Source organism: Otolemur garnettii, unplaced genomic scaffold, assembly GCF_000181295.1.
Source record: "Otolemur garnettii isolate 467f Iridium unplaced genomic scaffold, OtoGar3 scaffold00015, whole genome shotgun sequence".
NCBI lineage: Eukaryota > Metazoa > Chordata > Mammalia > Primates > Galagidae > Otolemur > Otolemur garnettii.
The window spans coordinates 23,227,988-23,243,939 of NW_003852410.1; the positions used below are offsets into that span (position 1 = coordinate 23,227,988).

Here is a 15,952-nt window from a genome sequence, read left to right on the forward strand (position 1 = left end):
ATTTGTTTATTTTTGTTGTTGTTGCAATTGCCACGGCAGTCTTCTTCATGAAGTCTTTCCCTAGGCCAATATCTTCCAGTGTTTTTCCTATTCTTTCTTTGAGGATCTTTATTGTTTCATGCCTTAAATTTAAGTCCTTTATCCATCTTGAATTAATTTTTGTAAGTGGAGAAAGGTGTGGGTCCAGTTTCAGCGGATATCCAGTTCTCCCAGCACCATTTATTGAATAGGGAGTCTTTCCCCAAGGTATGTTCTTATTTGGCTTATCGAAGATTGGGTGGTTGTAAGATGTTAGTTTCACTTCCTGGTTTTCTATTCCATTCCAAATGTCTATGTCTCTATTTTTGTGCCAGTGTTTTGACCACTATGGCTTGGTAGTACAGCCTAAAATCTGGTATGGTGACACCCACAGCTTTGTTTTCATTACTAAGAACTGCCTTAGCTATACAGTGGGGTTTCTGGTTCCATACCAAACACAGAATCATTTTTTCCAAACCTTGAAAGTACGATGTTGGTATCTTAATAGGGATGGCACTGATAGGTAGATTGCTTTGGGAAGTATAGATATTTTAACAATGTTGATTCTTCCCAGCCATGAGCATGGTATGTTCTTCCATTTTTTAATATCCTCTGCTATTTCTTTTCTTAGGATTTCATAATTTTCTTTATAGAGGTCCTTCACTTCCTTTGTTAGATATATTCCTAGGTATTTCATTTTCTTTTTTTTTTTTTTTGCGGTTTTTGGCCAGGGCTGAGTTTGAACCCACCACCTCCGGCATATGGGGCCGGCGCCCTACTCCTTGAGCCACAGGCGCCACCCCGGTATTTCATTTTCTTTGAAGCTATGGTAAAGGGAGTTGTATCAACAGGGTAATTTCTAAAAGGTCTGATTCGAATAATCTCCAGGATAAAAATAATGATCACCCAGAATTAATAGTCCATGGATTTTGATATTTTAATAATTTGTGCAAGGGTGATGGCTGATCTCCAGCTTCCTTATTTCCCATTACCAAGCTAAGCTCACAGAGCACATGCTGTCAGATGGACTTACGTAACATGCTCTGGCTCCATCCTCCTCCTGACTTGCTTAGACCTTCAAGGACTCTGCACACTCCTGCATAATACACATCACACTCTACTCTAACTGCTTGCTTAATTGTCTTTCCCTCTCACTTGCCAAGCATTTTTAAGGCAGACCTCAGGTCAGTCGTGGTTACCGTGATATCCCTAGGGCCTCACACAGTGACTGACAAATAGTAGGAGTTCAGGTCATAAGTAAATGGATATATGGATGGGGTGGGTGAAACATAATAAGCAGAAATAGAGTTGTCTTGTCCTGGTATACAGTTTCAGAAGGGGAGGGGTCCCTTGGCACCTCTTAGTAATTTTTATTGCCTTCTTTCTTTCCTAGTTCCATGGCAATTAGAAATGTTTGTGCTGTACCATATAGAAAAGGACACATCAGTGGCTCACCCACATTAGATGGAACTTTGAGTAGTGCCCTCTGGGTAGGGATGATTTGACAGACTTGTGTTGACTCACTTTCTCTCCACTTTTTGACCTTCAAATGGTCAGTTAGCTAATATGTGCCAAAGTTAACAGTGAAAGCATCATCCCTTCTACTCCCAATAGCTAACAGTTATCGTTTGCCTTGTGCCAGGCTCAGTGCTAAATGTTTCACATTAATTACCGTTTGATTCTGCCAATAACCCTGTGAAGACTGGCATTGTTACTGTCCTCTGCGAAGTGTCAGAGCCAGAGTCTGACCCGAGGCAATCCATTCTAGACCCCATTTATATTGTTAGCTCTTATAAAGTTGGTAATCATGTGTCAAATACCTTTTAACTTCCTGTGTTCCAGCTTTCTTCTACATTGCTCCATTGTTTAAGCTCTCACGAATCGTTTCTCATAATTCTTATATGCTCATGCTGATGGTAAGTAGATCAGAGAGAAGTGTGTTCTTCTTTAAGGAAACTGGGGCATAGAAAGTTAAAGTAACTAGTTCATGGACATACTGGGGCAGGATGTCACTGTTTCCATGTAGACATAGGTGGTCCCAAACTGGTAGATTTGTTACTTGACTTTCTGAAAGGTTTTGAGATCTGGCGCAACCATCTGCTTCCCCACACATTCCTGAGTTCTGTGTGATGGAGACTGAAGGCTGAGTGGTCCTCATTTGCTTCTATTCCATTTACCTTAGTGAGAATTTATTCCAGGTCTCTTATTTGCACCATGAAAGGTCTTCTGTGAACCAGAGAGAAACATTCTGAAAGAAGTTATTAAGTATTATTAATATAATTACATACAACAAAAGACATAATTTAACTTCTTCATATTCAACAAAGAAATTCATTTGAAGGTTCAAGAACTCCAGCTGAAAGGGCAGAGCTCATCAGAGTGGCTTCTCCAGGCGGGGAAGTGTGGGCAAGGCACCATGCTGGCTGCTTTGTCCTTGGGGACCCTTTGTGTGCATGATGGAATATACCTTTCTCCCACTTTCCCAGCCCTCCCCTCATCCTTCACATCCACCCACAGTGCTTTCTTATCACACAATACAGAATATTGGCTTGTGCTTGCTTCTCTCCTGGCCCACCAGGATGCTGCACAGGCAGTCTTATTCAGAACATTTTTTTTAGGACAGTGATATCTTTTGGTATTAATAACCTGGTCATTTGTATTGGTGCCATCAATAGCACCAGCAGTTGGTGGCCAGCCATAATGAGGGAGGCACTTCCTGGGACAGGACAAAAGAACAGCTTAAAGGGGAAGGAGAAAAGCCCGATAAAGCCACCCGTGTAAGTACAGTGGAACCTCTTTAAGTTGACCACCCAAGAGACTGCAATAAACTGGTCAACATATAGAGGTGGTCAATGTAGGGAGGTGCTCAACCATGGAGGCTCTGCTACACTTAACTATGCCCCACAGGGAGAGACTGTAACTCAGGGCAGACAAAAACCAGGGGAGGAAACATTGTCTAGCCTTAATATGGGAAGGGATGTAAGCGCCCCATCAAATTGAAAAGAAAAGTATGTTATTAAAACAAACGCAAAGCCCAGAGCACAAGGTAGAGCCCTCTTCCCTAAAGTTAAACAAAATAAGAGACTTCTCCTCTATCATGGGATGTGTTCCCAAACTCCTTATCATATGCCCAGGTTAAGCCAAGCATTCAAGCGCTCAGTCTGAAAGATGACAGAAGTGGAAAGGCAGAAGCGAGTACCAGGTAGCTCTCTCAAGCGCTGGCTGCTGGGAGGCGGGGTGAGGAGGATTTCAAGCAAGAACAAGCTGGCTTACCTAGTTGCCAGAGTCAGAGAGTCTTTATGAAAAAGGTGAGTTGGCTTATCTAGGCAGAATTAATCCTAATCAGTTCTATCCAATTCATTTGGCACCAAAAATGTCAGGTTTCAAGGTGACTGCCTACGTTCAGAAATGTTAGGCTTACAGGCAGCTGCCTAGGTCTCTGATTCTTGGATCATTTTTGGTTGAAAAATGACCAGACACCCCAAAGTACGACAAGTATGAAACAAAGTTTACTGAAAAAGGGAAAGATAAGTTTGCAGAGTTAAGAGCAAGATACAGGCTTATAGAGGAAGATACATTTGCCATAGATAGCAATGGGGCCCCCATTGTTGCAACAAATAAAAGCTGCCCCCCACCCTACTTTTTAAGAGACAGGATCTTGCTTTCTCTCTCAGCCCAGGCTGGAGTACAGTACACTGACATAGTCACAGCTCACTGCAGCCTCAAACTCCTAGGCTCAGGCGATCCTCCTGCCACAGCTTCCTGAGTAACTAGGACTCCAGGCACATGCTACCACACCCAGTTAATGTTTTAAAAAATTTCATGTAAAGATAGGGGTCTCACTGTATTGCCCTATCTGATCTGGCCTCAAGCAATCCTCCTGCCTTAGTCTCCCAAAGTGTTGGGATTACTACCTGGCCCAGAACATTTTATTGAAACAATAAAAGATGATCTTAGAAATACTCAAAGGATAAAAACAGTGACCATCCTAGTGAATAGAACACCTGAGTGAATTTTTCTGATTTATTCAAAGTATCAGAAATAATTGTTATTTATTGAGTATATAACATTATGTTGTCTCCATAGTTCTTTCTATTCAGTATTTTTACTTTCTCTTATTGTACTACAGTACAAGCTTCATGAAAGCCACGTCTACGTTTATTCCCACTTTCTACAATGACACATGGCATAGAGTAGGTAATTATTTATTGGTTGAGTGAATGGTACAGGTGAAGTCATTGAAGATCCCAAAAGTTATGTCACTTGCCCAAGGTCACATTGCTAGTAGGAAGCCAGGTCAAGATTTGAACCCAGAGCTATCCAACTGTATAGAATTCCTTCTTTGTGATTGCTTGGGCAGCCTTTTTGTGGTATAGTGAAATGGAGATTGGAGACCCAGAGTTATTTAACAAAACTCCAGTTTGAAGTCTAGGAAATAAGGATTCTGGCCCAACCTCGCTGAAATTTCATGTGACCTTGGAAAAGTTCCTTTTCCACCATGCCTCCATTTTCTCATCTGTAAAATGAGATGGAAGCAATGCTCCCTATGGCTATAAGACACCTTCCTTAGACACCCTGGGGAGGTTTGTGCATTGTCATCTGCCATTGCACTTGGAGTTGGGATGAGAGGGCGGGTGATTAATTCACCACCTGAGCACATAAGGAAAATAGTTGTGTTTTATCATAAGGTGCACAAAAACTCAATGGTGACTGACATAGTCCCAGGACAATGAAACAGCTGACACCCTGAAATGAAAGTTGGAGAGAGAAAGGAAAGAAAAGCAAAGTAGAGGTATTTGAAGACTCGGCACAGCTTTTGATTAAAAAGAGAGAACTCCGATTCCACTCCTAGGTTGGTGCAGCTTATAATCGGAAACAGGTGCTCAGGTTGGTAATCGTGCCCAGATCTGATCCCTGGCACATAAGAGCACAGCTTAAAAAATATATATATAGGCGTGTGTCTTTAAAGCCTCTCTCCTTCTATGTGCTCTCTCTGTACTCATTTGGAGGTTGCATAGCTGGGCCTTTGCATCCAGCCACGGCTTTTTTCCTCTCTCCCTGGCTTGGGGATTATTGATTTGGAAGGCGAGGCTAATTTACATGTAAATAAATCTCAGCGCTGGGCAGCGGGCTGGGACGTCCAGATGCCGTGACTGACTTGCTGACATCACAGCTTCATTAGCATGCGGAGGATGCGAGCACTGCAACAGCGACTTCTCAGGCACCACCAGCAGCGCCGCCGACAGTTATTATTATTTTTTTACTGAGCTGCACATTTCCTGGTTCAGTGGCTTGGGCTCTGTGAGCAGCTGACTGGTGGCCCCTGGTTTGGCTCAGGATCAGTTGGTGACCCTGAGGCTAGGGTCTGGAACTTCCTTCAGACTGTCATGAAGAAAGGGAGTTAAGAGGAAACTGGGGTTCTCAGGAAGGTGATGGGAGAGCTCAAGCAGATCCAGAGGAAGAGAGGAAAGTCTCACTTTTTTCCCTGCTTGGTGGATTCCCCAGCAGGGTCTGGATCCAGCTCCAGCGGCGCTGTTTTCCCTGGGGGAATGTAGAACAGTTCCAGCTTGAGCCTGCTGCCAGCTTCAGGAAGGGCTCAGATTTGCAAAGGGGGTTGGAGAAGAAGATGCTTTGGCTGTCTGAGGTCCTGCTTACATTCTTAGAAGTCAGACTCAGGGAGAAAGTGAACTGGGGCAACTGACAAGCTCCAGGGGTCTGGCAGAAGCTTCATCTAAGACTGGACATTTCATCTTCCCTGGAGGTAGGTAAGAAATTTGCTCTAATTCACAAATTAAACAACAGTGTGTTTTTTAGAGAGGATGAGAAAGCCAGATCTAGGGGCTTTGCACTGGGGAAGGATATCGGGGCTCCATTATCTTGGCCAGGTAGCATTTTGGGTGGCTGTCTGCCCCTTTGGGTTTTCTATGCTTGATTAGAACTCTCAGTTGCAAAGTAGTATGTCACATGTATAGGATGTCCTGAAGAAATGCTTAAATCTTAGTGCTTAAAAAGCAGCGTTTCTCTAAATGTACAGCTTTCTTTAAAAAATAATAATCATAATACAAGGGAGAGGGTTTAAAAAACAAAATACCTGGTTGTGTTCATGCCCAGTAATCATCTCAGCATATAATGTCAGGTACCATTAGAGGATGTAAGGAATGAGGACTTAAGTGAGACTCCCAGGTAAAGAAATGGCTCTCGAGTTACTTTGATTTAATTTTAGCCAGGGCTTTCAGATTAGAAATGGTGACGGAGCCTCAGAATACAACTGCATAGCCTGGCTGAAACACATGATTCAGTTTGTTCTCTTTCTGGGTTTCTGGAAGGAGTGTTCGTGGTTAGCTCTCCTCACTCTTGGTTTCCCGAAAACAGTCGCAGCATTACTAATCTGCCATGGAGGTCTTGCGATGAAATACAGATTTTTAATCTCATTATTTTTTGTTATGTGGTCTTGGGCTATGTTGGGGTCCAACAGGACTTTTATGAACCATAAATAATCCGGGCTGGGCCGAATCACACTGGGGCAAGTGATCCATACCAGATGCGATGCCATCAGCTGGTCCAAATGCAGCTCTTGTGTAACTTAGGCACATAGATGATTTCCCCAGTGAGTGAATACTGCTTCCAATATCAATGCATGTATGAGCACAGTCGGGGGCGGGAGGGCTCTAGTGTGCCGTGAATATATAGACACAGACTGCCGGGCACCCAATCTGCAGCTTGTAAGGCTGCAATTTGCTTTGCCTGCACATCTCTTCCCAAAGAGTGTTTTAAACCATCTCAGCGAGCAGCCTTGCCTCCTTGCTAGAGGCTGAACTGGCCACTCTAATCCTGCTCCCCAGAAGGCTTACTTGCCTGCTGATGGCTTTCACAGATGGGTCAGGATGAGTGTCCCTGAGGGCTCCAGAGTAAGTCACAACTTTGACATAATTACCATATTTTGGAAATTTGGATTTTAATGCCTCCTTGAGTGCTTGTAAAGATTTTGCCTTTCCATCAAATGCTCTTTCCCCTCAGGAATTCTTTTTTTAATGTGAAAATTAAAACATACTGGCTTTGTCAGGCATTGCAGTCTGTAAAGAGCCATGGGGCAGCCAGAAATAGTAAAATAGCATTGTTTGAGATGGCATGTTTATAAAGATTTATCCAGGCAATACCGGGGTAAAATAGAAATATAGGAAGGAAGATGCATTTATGGAAGCTTACGGAATGAGAAGGGAACTTAGAGGCTAGACAATATGAGATGACGTTTATCCAGGGCTCAGACTCTGGATTCAGAAAGAGCTGAAGATACTTACAGCTGTGTCTCTGAGCAATGATTCCTGTCAATAAAATAGGGAAAGCAGTAGAACCTATAGGCAGGGTGACGGGTCTAAGGATTTAATGAGATGACATAGAAAAAGCACCTCGCACAGAGCCAGTCATTTAGTAAACCCTCGGTAGGTGTTAGTAATTATTGTTGTCATCGTTACCTTTTTGTCATTATCATTATAAGCATTGTTGGCTAAAAACAAAAATAGTCTATTGAAAAGACATGTTCACATCCATTTTCCTGCAAAGAGGTTTTGCTAGCAGAAAAGATGCCATCTTTAATACTGTTCTATCCAAACCATTCCCACTCAAACTTTCTGCCTTCTTGATTGAGTTGACAGGATAAATTGTATTATCTGGAACTACTTACTGTATTTTGCAGAACTAAAAGTGACCGGCTGGTATAATGAAAAGCATTTAGTCCTAGCTAGGGTTTAGGCACCTTTAAAGAAGGCATCCTGTTTTGGCAGCTGATGAGTCACATGTAGAAATCTGTGAGATTCCAGTTGGAATTTCTGAATTTCTCTTCTGCTGCAACTGTGCATGTGAGAAGCCCTCTCTCTCTCTCTCTCTCTCTCTCTCTCTCTCTTGCCTTTCCAGGGCAGACATTTAGCATTTTCTTCCCTATCCAGGGAGGCCATTGACTATGTGCTTTACCTGCTGTCCCAAAGCTGAATTTTTGCCACTATCTGGGTGGCTTCAGCTTATGTGTGGACTGTTAAGGGAAAGGAACAGGCCTCCTCTGCTTGCCTGTCTGTGACCTGACCCAGTCCTTTCTGCCTTTGCTTTGTGTCCACCACTGTGTATCATCTTCGCCAGACTTGTCATCTTTTCCTTCGTGAGCCTGCTCGGTCACACAATTGGACAGCTGTGTCTCCCTTTCCTGCCAACATCTTTCTTTTTAATTTAAGCAAAATGGAACTTTGATACAGGGTCTGAGAGGCAAGTTAAAAGGAGTCTGGTATAAAATTTTTTCTTAATAACTCAGAATTGGTTGTTGGTGATTCCTAGTTACCGCTGATTTGTCATCATTTTGGATGGTGGATAATATTTATACCTTGATAATGTCCACCTGCATTGACACCCCATTGTCTGTATCCTCTTTGGAGGGCTGCCTAACCTCTCTAAACTTTGCTTTTCACATAGGGATATTGGAAATAAAATCCCCTGAACCCATAAGACTGCTGTAAAGATAACAGCTATACTGTCTTTGGTCAATTCTTAGTACTGGCTTTGGGCTTTATTTCCTTCTGGTGACAATGGCTTTCATATTTTCCATTTAATCCCAATCTGTGCCTGTCAGCATCTGTTTTGAGTGGAAAAAAAAAATTATAAAATTAAAAAACAATCCCAACCTGTGAACAACAGAGGGCAGTAGTTTTAATATTTGCCTGACAGAAACTGAAGACCAAAGAAGCAAAATAACTTACCCTCAATGACACAGCTTGTGACAAACGCTGGTACCCAGTGTAATACAGCTTCGACTACACATCGATTCCAAACGCTTTGAGTTTGAGGACTCTTAACCACCCAACTCTGCCTTGAATTAAGCAGAAACCTCAGGCTATGGTCTTCTCTCTGTTTTCTTCCAACACATGAGTCAAAAGGCTCTGTCCCTCAGATAGGAATTCTGAGTGGCATTTGGGTGAGGACTTTCTCTAGTTCTTCTTCAAGACCTACTGAAACCTTTCTCTGCACACTCCCTCTGGGATCACGGGGTAACCATGGGTTATTGCAAACTAAGAAACCTGCAAATGAGGCATCTGTTTTCTTCATTGATGCTTTTAACTGAGACTTGCCACTTTGTTCTGTCCCAACCTGTAAATATTTTAAATGAAATGTTCTGGTTTTTATTCCTTGCCCGCACGTGTGTGTGTGTGTGTGTGTGTGTGTGTGTGTGTGTAGTGAATCAAGTAGGGAAGGAAATCTTCACTGGGGACTTGGCCAGTTGAGTTTGAGCAGTGGTGGTTTTCTTTTTTCTTTGGCCTATTGTTTGAGCAGTTTGTTATTTGGAGTCTGAAAACCACAGGCTTGCTTGTTCTGTTATTTCCCTAGGGATAAGGCAGAGGGAGAAAAAAGCAAGTCTGAAGGGGAGGTAGGGGGGAGAGAGAGAGAAAGTATTTGGATGGAGGAGTTAGGAGGACGGGAGGGGACGCCAGAATGGGAAAGCAGCTGGGAGAATATCAGAGCAATTCCCATCCACCAGGAAAGCACAAAGCTGAAGATTCCCTTTGGGTGAAGTCGCAACTCAGAAGGCAAGAGCCTCTGTTCTCCTTTAGCTGAAAACTCCTCTCCCCATCTGTCCTACAAAACTCATAGAGAAGCCATTTTTAATTCTGAAACCCTTCTTATGACTAAACACAGCACATGTTTTTCACTAGAGCACCATGAACCATTTTTAAAAGTACATTAATTAAAAGGAGCACATTTGCAAGTACAGTATGAGCCTGCCTTTCCTTGGTGGGTACAGAGGGTAAACTTCTAGCACTGTTGGACTATGAAGTTGGTAAAGATCAAGTTGGCTGAGCTGAAAAGACTCGAAAAGTGATAGCTGACTTGGGAGATGGAACGTAACACTCCAGAGGATGCAGAATCCAGAGACATCACTGGTTGGAAGTGGGGTGTGGGGGAAGTAAGGAGGGGCCTCTTTGAGAAAGTGTTACCAGAGTGGGGTGAGGTTTTTTGGGGGGGGAACAATGGTGATTTTTAATGTCCCCCTTCCTACTGGGGCTCTTCTTTGAGCTGTGTATATGAACCATCCTGGGGCACGGAAGAGGGCTCAGAGCCCTTAATCTCAGAATGTGGGGCAGATATTGGGTTGGTATCATTTCCAACTCGGAATCCTGCAGGTCTCAGTTGATCAGAGACTGACTTGAGTTGCCCCCACGCTGGGAGTGCCATTCCCCTCAGGTCCCCCTCCCTACTTTGGTTTCTTAAAATCAAACCTTATAAATACTACCCAGTCCCCATCCAGGGTTAAGAGTAACTGGGACAGGAATTCTTAGCATTTCATTTTAACTGGGCAGGGTGCCATTTTTCCAGCTCTTTTCTTGGCATCCATTCATCAGTTATAAGTCCTTAGAGAAGCCTATTCAGGAAAGTTCTAGGACTTAACTGAGAAACAGCCATACTTTCTATGGTCAAAAATCTGGTATGGGTTCAGAGTGGCTGTTAGTGTATATGGCAACGTATGTTTTGGTGTCTATGGGTCTGTATGCAGTCTACAAGTTAATGTATATATGTGTGTACTTGTGTATAGAAAAAATAACTAGGCTAAGCACCTACTGAGTGGCAGCCGACTTAAAAGATGCCTTTACATGTATGAACTTGGCCTTATTAATTCTTTCAGCAATCATACAGCGAAGTAGTATTAGTTCTGTTTAACAACTGAGAAACTAAGACTCCTAGGGGTTAAGTAACTTGAGTAAGGTTACACAGACGGTAAAAAGTAATGCTGGGATTCAAACCCAGCATAATCCTGCTGCAAAGCCTGAATTATGTCCACTATTCTAGGTGTCCTCACATTTTTTGCTATAAATAATATCCTCTGGGGATTTTTTTCCCTCTTCCTTTTAGATTTTCTCTGTGTATCCCCCATTATATTCAATCTGGCAATTGAACATAAATCTTTCTGGTTGCTGTTTTGGTAAAATTGAGTCCATCCAAGGGAATGTAACAGGCATACAACAGAACACAGTGGTTTCTTTACCTACTGTTTTGAATGTGGCTTTCAGAATGGGAGTGTGAGGTTGGCTAGAAAGTCAGTAAGATACTTTAAGATGAAGAGAGAAAACTGAAGCCAATAGAAGAAGTGCTTTGAGGGACCAGAGGGCTCATGGCTGTGGGCAAACCAGTTGGAGTTTGGAGGGAGAGGGGCCAAAGTCACTCTTGATCCCCTGTTGTGTGCTCATTGGTTTCTCACTGATGAATGCATTTCCTCTTTCTGAGCCTCAGTTCTTTCATCTCTAACATGAGGGCCCCAAATCAGAGGATCTGTAAGTTCTCTTTCAGGCCTCACCTTGATGAGTATGAACTTTCAGAATGAATTCAGCCTTGTGAGGGAAGGGGGTGTAATTTGAACGGCCAGCTGCTCTTGGTGGGGAATGAAAAGGTCAAGTTTTCTATCAGGACCTGGCCTCTCTGTGTTGTGAATGTGTGCTGGAATATGAGAAACAGTGGCCCTCTAGAGAATGCCATGGAGCCTCCTGGAAGAATCTCTGACCTTTGGACGTTTTGCACTGGTGGAAGGAGGATGGCAAGGGCAGTGTGTTGGTGTTGCTCACTTACCCTCAGAACTGCTCCTGGGCTCTGTTTTGTATGCAGTTGTAAGACAGATTGTGCCAGAGACCAAGACTTCTCGCACTGAAGTGCACATACCTAAGAGTGTTGCTGAAAGGCAGACAAGCACACTGGTGACGCTGAACCTGCCCTTTCTCCTTCTAAACCACATTTATAATCGGCATTTCACCAAATTCAGAATGCTCGGGTTCTAGCTCTGATTATACTTTATTTGAGTAAACCTCCAAGGAATCACTTAGCTACTCTGTGACTCAGTTTCTCCACCTGCAGAGTAATAAAAATAATTAATAGCTAATAATTAATGTTTGCTTACTGTGTGTTATGTACTGTGCTCAGGACTTTATGTGCTAGATCTCATTTAATCCTTATGAGGCAGATTCTGGTATCATCTACCTTTTGTAGCCATAGAGCACAGAGAAGTTGAATAACTTAACCAAGGTCACACAGCTAATAAATGGCCAGGTTGGGACTTGAATTCATACCATCTGACTCTGGAGCTTTCACAATTTAAAGAGATAACCAATGTGAGAGATCTTTGGACATACTGTGTGTATGTGTGTACATGATATGGGCACGTAGAAATATCTCTTGGGAACATAAGATTATAAAGAATAGATGTTGCCCAGCTGAGGTTATTGTTTTTCAGTAAAATATATTTCAACTGATACAAATTAAAGTCCAATACATTGTGTAGTATTTTTGTTCTGTTTTGTTTTTACTTAACCATTAATCAAACAGTTCTATACATTGTGAAGTTTTAAAGAACAGGCACAGGTGTTTGCTCTGTGGCCTTGGATTCACTTGGGGAGGGGTGTTATGTAAGAGGAATGTTCAGCGTAATGGGAGGTTCTAGTTAACTGAGTCTCTCGTTATTTAGAATTAAACCCCCAGTTTGTTTTCACTCTTGGTTTCGTAGATTTGGACAACAAAACTGATCCCTTTTATATCTCAATAAGAAGGGCAGGGTTAGCCCAAAGAATCTATCTTATGATTCAAGATATGGAAGTCATGCAAATTATTATTTTGAAAATGAATTCCCAGTGATCCTGTCTTGTAAAGGGATGTCAAAAGAGGTTGATTGTGAATATCATCTGAGTTTAGTAGTTGTACCTCACTGGATACTAGGCTGTGATCTGGATATAGGAACAGCTGCCTGCTTTCTTCCTTCACTCCTCCTTGTCATTCCCCCAAAAGCTTCTGTCTGAATGAAGGAGGGAAATTTTTCCTATTTGAATGTATACCCATGTTTGGACTCTGCTCTTGGATATGTCCTGATGGTAGGATTAATATTATGGATACCTGGCACCTCCATCAGCATGCCCCAGTCTTTCTTGCCAATTTCAGACCTCACTAATAACCAGCACACTCTGTCCTCAACGCAACCTCAGAATCCTTCTGAGTGCAGCACTCCAGGCAGCCAGTACCCCTGAGTTGGAGTTGGCCAGGAGATTTAACTTCTGTGCCATCTCTACCCTTGGCTACTCCCTGGAATTTGGTTCTCCTTTCAGTTTAGTAAGTATGTATCAAACATCTACCAATTGCCTAAGTATGCTGAGAAGAAATTCTATTTCCCATTTACTTTATATTTTATTCTTACTCCTGAATGTGGGTGATTTACAGGCATATTGAAAATATTAAATTTTTGTTTACTTAAGGTTTTAATATTTTTTTCGTTTTTCCCTAAGATGTATGTCTGATTAATGTAGTGACCTTTTTTTTTTTGAGACAGGGTTTCACTCTGTCCCCCAGGCTGGAACACAGTTATGCTAACATAGCTCACTACAACCTTGACCTCCTGGACTCAAGCAATCCTCCTGCCTCAGCCCTCAGCCTCCCAAATAGCTAGGATTAGTGGTGTACACCTGTACACATGTCTGGCTAATTTTTTATATTATTTTTTGTAGAGCTAGGGTCTCACTTGCCCAGGCTGGTCTCACACTCCCAGCCTCAAGCTATCCTCTCATCACAGTCTCCCAAAGTGTTAGGATTTCAGGCACAAAGCACTTCCCCCAGCCTGGTGACCATTCTTAACATTCTTGTGCCTTTTTATTACTAGCAATGTAGGGTCTTTGTCTAGCTTTCCTGCTGTGATGCTCCTGGAGGAATACTTCCTTTATAATGAACTGCTTTCTGTGTGCATCCTCTGGACAATGCAGCCATTGCTTAGGTGGCCAGTGCACATGGCCTGCCATCTCCTGGCTCAGCAACTGCCTGGCTCTTATCTAAAAGCCTTCCCTTTCCCTGGCAATTTATCCATCAAGGATCAGAACTTCATTTAAATAGCTGCCTGAGTCTATTCCTTGCTTTAGAGTTCATCATCTCAGAACTTGTCAGGAAAGCCTGTCAAAACTAGAAGCTTTCCAGGGAATGAAATGATGAACACCCCCAACCCCTCACTTGGTGCTTCCTGTGCAGGGTGGGCCACTTTGAAACACCTGCCTTGTTAGGAAGCAGGGTGGACACACGAAGTGAAGAATGCAACAGCAGGAGTGTCAGTTCTTGCTAGAATGGCTTTTGAAAGGGGACTAGCTGGAAAGCAACACAATCACTGGGCGAGACTGATCAGAAAGCTTGAAGCTGCCTTGCTTTCATTATGTCAATTTGGCTGCCTAACCAACTACCTAGACATCAATGTCATTCACCCTTGTAATGCTCAAAAATTGTTTTAAAATCTTCATCACTGAATTGCTAAGATGAAGCATCCTGAATGACAACTATGATATCATGTGCTATTTTGAATTTTAAAAAAAAGTTATAGAGAGTGAGAAATAGCACTTGAGCTTCAGCAAGACACAAGGCACTGACTTTGGCCCTGTGGATAGTTTAAAATATCAGAAGAAGGTCTTTGATACCTAACCAGTTTTCCAAACCAGATGATTTTAGGTTGGGATCCATAAGGACCAGAAAGGATTGATGGACTTTCTGAAATTTAATGTAAAATTTTCTGTGAATGTGTAGATGTTTAATTTTTAAGAGAAAAGATCCCAGTTTTCATCAGATTCTTAAAGATATCAAGTTAACCAAAACGTTAAGAATTGCTAAGTCATATGGTAGTGTTGTAAATTCATCCAGAGAAATCTCCATAGGTTAATGTGGGACTAGAAAAAATATTCTTCTGTGGAAATACGGCACTTTTCTACATTACTACCCAGGATCTAGTGTTAAGCCTTAAGGAAGCAGAAGGAGAAAATTAACTTGATTTTTCTTCCACTTTATAGATGGGTGATTTGGGGGCTGTGGTCTCAGATGCTAAGGCCACTAGAGTTCTTGTTTCTTCTCTCCCTCTCAGATTTTTTATTTTATTTTATTATTATTATTATTATTTTTTTTTTTTTTTTGCGGTTTTTGGCCGAGGCTGGGTTTGAACCCACCACCTCTAGCATATGGGGCCTGTGCCTTACTCCTTTGAGCCACAGGTAATGCCCAGATTTTTTATTATTCATTAAACAGTTTAACACACCAGGCACAATGGCTTACACCTGTTAATCTCAGCACTTTATAAGACCAAAATGGAAGAATCACTTGAGGCCATGAGTTTGAGACTGGCCTGAACAACAGAGTGAGACCCCATCTCTAAAACAAACAAACAAAAAATTATTTAATTAACTGAGCATAGTTGTAGTCCTAGCTACTTGGGAAGCTGAGACAGAAGGATTGGTTAGCCCAGGAGTTTGAGGTTACAGTAACCTGTAATTGTGCCTCTGCCTTCCATCCTGGATGACAGTGCAAGATCTTATCTCTTAAAAAAATAATAATTACAATTGAACATTTACTTTGGACTAAGGCAGAGTTTTCAGTCTTTCTGTACTCAGGCATTCTTTAAATATCAGACATTTTGGAGTACAGTAACTGAATTAAATTATACTACAGTTAATAGAACATTCTCAGCAGTAATACATCTTCCTCTATCCTAGTCTTATTCTTTTGCATACTTTCCTTTAATCAAGGACAAAAACAGTTCCTCTTTTTTTGCCGTGCTTTTGGGGAAACACTACTCATCATACAGAGAGAGCCAAAAAATGTATACACATTTTAAGAAAGGAAAAACAACTGTTTTAAAATTGTAATACTCAGTATATACTGATAACGTATATGTTAATATTTGTTATCATGTACATTGTATCTCTTGTAATTGCAGGAGTCAAATGGGATTTGGATTTACAATTTTAATAGCTTTTTTCCTTTCATAAAATGTATACTCACTTTTTGGGCATGTTTTGTATATTTGAATCACACTCTATATTTTTTGTGTCATTGTACCTATATATTTTCTGTTATTGTAAAAAATAAACATAAAAATAAAATGTACACGTTGATCACAGCT

At 41.8% G+C, this 15,952-nt stretch overlaps 1 protein-coding gene across 1 annotated transcript in view; it reads left to right on the forward strand.

The window, feature by feature from the left end:
* The first annotated feature begins 5,248 nt into the window (after positions 1–5,248).
* Positions 5,249–15,952, forward strand: part of PRICKLE2 (prickle planar cell polarity protein 2) — a 131,741-nt gene continuing 121,037 nt past the window's right edge. The window contains exon 1 of the mRNA XM_003785517.2: positions 5,249–5,779. The gene's annotated coding sequence lies outside the window, so the exon portion shown is untranslated. The remainder of the gene's footprint in view (positions 5,780–15,952) is intronic.